Source organism: Penaeus chinensis, chromosome 5 (assembly GCF_019202785.1).
Source record: "Penaeus chinensis breed Huanghai No. 1 chromosome 5, ASM1920278v2, whole genome shotgun sequence".
NCBI lineage: Eukaryota > Metazoa > Arthropoda > Malacostraca > Decapoda > Penaeidae > Penaeus > Penaeus chinensis.
The window spans coordinates 24,970,406-24,975,405 of NC_061823.1; the positions used below are offsets into that span (position 1 = coordinate 24,970,406).

The 5,000-nt window shown below is 31.2% G+C and overlaps 1 non-coding gene across 1 annotated transcript; it reads right to left on the bottom strand.

Moving 5' to 3' along the window:
* Positions 1 to 1,536: 1,536 nt before the first annotated feature.
* Trnad-guc lies at positions 1,537 to 1,608 on the bottom strand. Its single transcript has one exon. It is a non-coding gene; the product is annotated as a tRNA-Asp (tRNA).
* Between the last annotated feature and the right edge of the window lie 3,392 nt (positions 1,609 to 5,000).

Sequence of the window (5,000 nt, forward strand, 5' to 3'; positions counted from 1 at the left end):
AGCTTGAATCTTATATAATTTGTATTTGTAATATTATTAAGAACTCCGCAGTAGTGTGCAGTGGTGTAGACAAAATCAAAAGAATAAAAAGCTTATTGTAAACCAATGGAGATTCCCAGAAATAGGATGCAGCTACACGTTTGGCAACAGCACATCAAATCAGGTGTTGTTAAGAGAATTAAGCAACAGGTTTTACTTGTCTATAGGCAAGTTTGAGCTATCGGAAATAAACGCTTTTGATAGCTTCGATTCGTGATTTTGTTCATGAGATAAATGAACGGTGAAAATAGAAACATTTTATGTTAGTTTTTCCATAATCATTATATTTTATTATCGATCAGCACTATGAAACTTCCAGTAAAAAATATTATTCCTTGAAATCTTTTAAAAGCTCATATTACCACACAACATTCGTCAAATGAGAGTGATAAAAAAGGCGTGTGGTGTTGCCCACCTGCTGCAAAGATTCTTATGATCGCCGTGAGGCTCTGCACTACCCGCTCATACTCCCATTCACGCATACAATCCCTGGCTCGAACCTACGACACTTCAGAGGGATGACATCAAGTAATAATACCAAAAGGGAGCTAGATATGACTCGGTACTTGAGCGTTTTCTACCACATCATTGGTCGTTCACAAGAAGTGTTTTACAACTCAAGTTCTTGAAAGATCGCCACCATGGGGATACTTAGATTTAGGAATGACGGCACATGTCTCCCTAGAATTTATGTCACCTTCAAAGAAAGTAAACGCATAGCTATGCCGTTCTCTAAAATCCCGTACATCATTTAAGATGCATTTGTCTCTGTTATATAGGATACATTTTTCACCATTTTCAGCAATATGCTCACAATTCTCATCATGCATTGTAGACTTCCTATCACACGTGGCCGATCTCGCGCGTATACAACAAAACAACTAATGTGGATGTTGACACTGTCCGATTCACTGCACACATACTAATTTTCGCTTCGGTTTTCTCTTTTATTATTAACAGATATTCAAAGTGCATATCAATTTCTCCCTTGGTATATTACTTTACATGAAATACGATATATATATTTCTTCGTCATGTAAACGATACCTGGGTTTTAGTATATTGTGAATATTAAAATTTCTCGAAAAGGTGTTCGTGTATATGCGCTTATTCCTAATGATTCCAAGAATAAAAAAAGCATTTTATGTAATTATGTAATATTATATCCGTTTGAGAACCCATTTACTCAATCATTCACCAATCCCTTTACTCAATCATTCAGTAAATCCAGTAATATATATATATATATATATATATATATATATATATATATGTGCATATATATATGTGTGTGTGTGTGTGTGTGTGTGTGTGTGTGTGTGTGTGTGTGTGTGTGTGTGTGTGTGTGTGTGTGTGTGTGTGTAACTAATCCGTCTTGTTTATTTTTTTTCAAAACTTGATGCAAAATTTCCAGCTTTACCGTACACGTTAGTGTGTCACGAGGAACCAGCTATCTGGTACAGGAACTCACCATCCTTCCGGATGTTTTAATATAACCTCCCCGGCGGGGAATCGAACCCCGGTCTCCCGCGTGACAGGCGGGGATACTAACCACTATACTACCGAGGATATGTATAATAAGAAAAAAGTGTTTACATATCAGAGGAATATCTGTAAAGATACTCTATTAGGGTTCTCTGAGACCAAAGACAGTGACATTCTCCTTGTGTGTAAACAAACATAGCTGCGGCTTTACAACGACACCCTGCACTCGTTCCCATCAGCCGAAACCTCCGAGTTCATCCTTCTGCTGACGGGGACGGCTTCAGCAGGCACGAGTCTCGCGGTTCCGGTGATGGTGAAAGAGTTATTAATATGTATGTTCTTAGAGTAAGTACAGTAAAGTACACATACTGTGTAGACTGCTTCACCTTTACCTTACAAAATAGACAAGCCATCGACCTTATTTTCGATAGCTACCCAAACGGTTATCCATCCCAGGTACCCTTACCCTTGTCACTCCATCCTCCAACCCAACACGAAGCCCATGCTTACAGAAATGGTCACCAGGCTATGGGCAAGTCACTGCATCACACCTTAACGACCCGCATCATCAGTCCTTTCAATGAACTCCATACATGTGCTATCTTGTTTGTTTTGTTTTTTTCATTCTTATGACATAAGCATGGGTGTATCCACGTTAATGTAGAATGAAATTACAGTACAATAACATTTTTTTTTCGGGCATTCGGTCTGAGAACACCCATAGACATGCATTGCCTCATCTATTGTTTAGTGTTTGAGAACTCTGGGACATATGTTTATAACACCACTTCTTATATATCTCAAACAAAGTCTCATGGATGGTCAAACTTTACATCTTTCATTCTGTTAGAAAAATAAAATATAGAAAATGTAGTTAATAAAATTATTTTGGGTTTGGGGCATAAATATGAAAGGTTTAAATATAATATTAAAGGTGTTGGTTATGAATTTTATATAATGGTGTGTGTGTGTGTGTGTTGTGTGTTGTGTGTTTAAAAAAGTGTGTGTTTTTGGTGTTTTTTTATAAAAAATTTATAAAAAAAAATAATTTTTTAATAAAATTTAAAAAAAAAAAAACCTTTTAATTATAAGAAATACCCTCCCACCCCCAAAAACCCGACCACACACCCCTTTTTAATACTTATAATACAATTAACTTATTATCAATTTGAAAAAGGTTGGATAATAAAATTTAAAATAAATTTTAAAATTTTAAAACCCTTGAATTTTAATAAAATTTAAATTTATTTATTTTTTAATTTTCATATATTATATAACATAATATGATTGAAAGGATTTTTGGGTTGTAATTTTAAAAGTATTAATGAATGTAAGGGATTAATTATTAATTAATATTTTAAAATTATATAAAATTTAAAAAAATTAAGAAGTGTTATATTAATAAATAAAATTATTTTTATTTAAAAACCCAAAATCCTAAAAATTTATACAATAAAAATAATTGTTTTCACCACCCCAAAACCCCAAACAACCACCCCCCACCCCACCAATTATTAAAATTTTCCCCCTTTTTGTAAAAGGATTGAAATATTAATCCAAATTTTGAAAATTTAGTTGGGTTTCGCGGGGGGGTTTGGCATTTTGAAATTTGTGTTTTTTTTTTTTAAAATTTTTAAAATTATAATTTTTTAATAATGATGGTTTTGATTTTAGGTGATAAATAAATTTTTGAAAAATTTAAAAAAAATTTGTTTTTATTAAAAAAACCCTTGATATTTTAAAATTTAAAAAAAATTAAAAAAACAAAAAGGTTTTTATAATAAAAAGCTTTTTTTTTTTTTTTTTTTTTTCCATTTCCATTTTTTTATCCAGGTAAGTTTTTCATTATTATTAATATTAGAGTAAGAATTGCTTTAGTTCATTTTCTCTATTTCTGATGAAATCGGAAGATTATGCAAACATTTTAACCCAGCATATAACCTCTTATTTTTGTTTTTTTTCTCGAATATTGTCTGTAGTATAAAGATTCCTCCCCGGCGGGGAATCGAACCCCGGTCTCCCGCGTGACAGGCGGGGATACTAACCACTATTCTATCGAGGAACTCAAAAAGATGATAATCAGTTGATAAATTATTTCTACAGAAGCTCTCAATATGGATATGTGGAAATACACACATAATCATATACGTTTATGTGTGTGTGTGTGTGTGTGTGTGTGTGTGTGTGTGTGTGTGTGTGTGTGTGTGTGCATATATGTGTGTATGTGTGTGTGTGTGTGTGTATGTGTGTGTGTGTGTGTGTTTGTGTGTATATGTGTGTGTGTGTGTGTGTGTGTGTGTGTGTGTGTGTGCATATATATGTATATGTGTATGTATATGGATATATACACATATATGTCTGTGTGTGTGTGTGTGTGTGTGTGTGTATATGTATATGTATATATACATACATACATATATATATATATATATATATAATATATATATATATATATGTATATATGAATAAATAGACATAGATATATATGTATATATATGTATGCATATATATGGATATATACATGAATATATATATGTATCTGTGTATGTATATATACACATATATACATACATACATATATACATATATATAGATATATATGTATGCATATACATGTATGTATGTATGTATATATGTACATATATGCATATATTTATGTATATGTCTATACATATATGTATATATATATTTATATAAATACATATATATATATGAATGCGTATGTATATGTATATAAATATATATAAACATTGATATATATATATATATACATATATATATGTATATATAAACACACACACACACACACACACACACACACACATATATATACATATATATGTGTATATATATATATATGTATATATATATATATATATATATATATATACATGTATGTATATGTATATAAACATGCATATATATTATATATATATATATATATATGTGTGTTTTGTGGTGTTTGTGTGTGGGAGTGTGGGGTTGTTTAAATTGGGGTGTGTGGTGGTTGTGTGTTTATATATTAATTTTTTAAATATATATATATATATTATTTTATATATATATATAATATATAAACCATATAATTGATATTATATTATATATATGTTTAAAATATATAATTAATATTCATGCCACACCCATGCCTTTTTGACGAACTTCCTGGGGCCTTGGCCCACAGAGTAAACTGGGCCCCGTATACCGGGGGGCAGTTTGTTAGATAATCATTTCTTTTGGTTTTTCCCAAACCCCTCATCACATCTATGAATCCCCCCCATTTCCGTGTCTAGATTTGCCTTACCCAATATATGTAAATCTGGGTCTGTTTTTGTGAGTGTGGCATTAATGCACACACACACACACACACAAAACACACACCACCAAAACACACACACACAACCCCACACACACACACAAAAATATATTATTTTAATTAAAATATAAAATATTAAATATTTATATTTTATATATACATA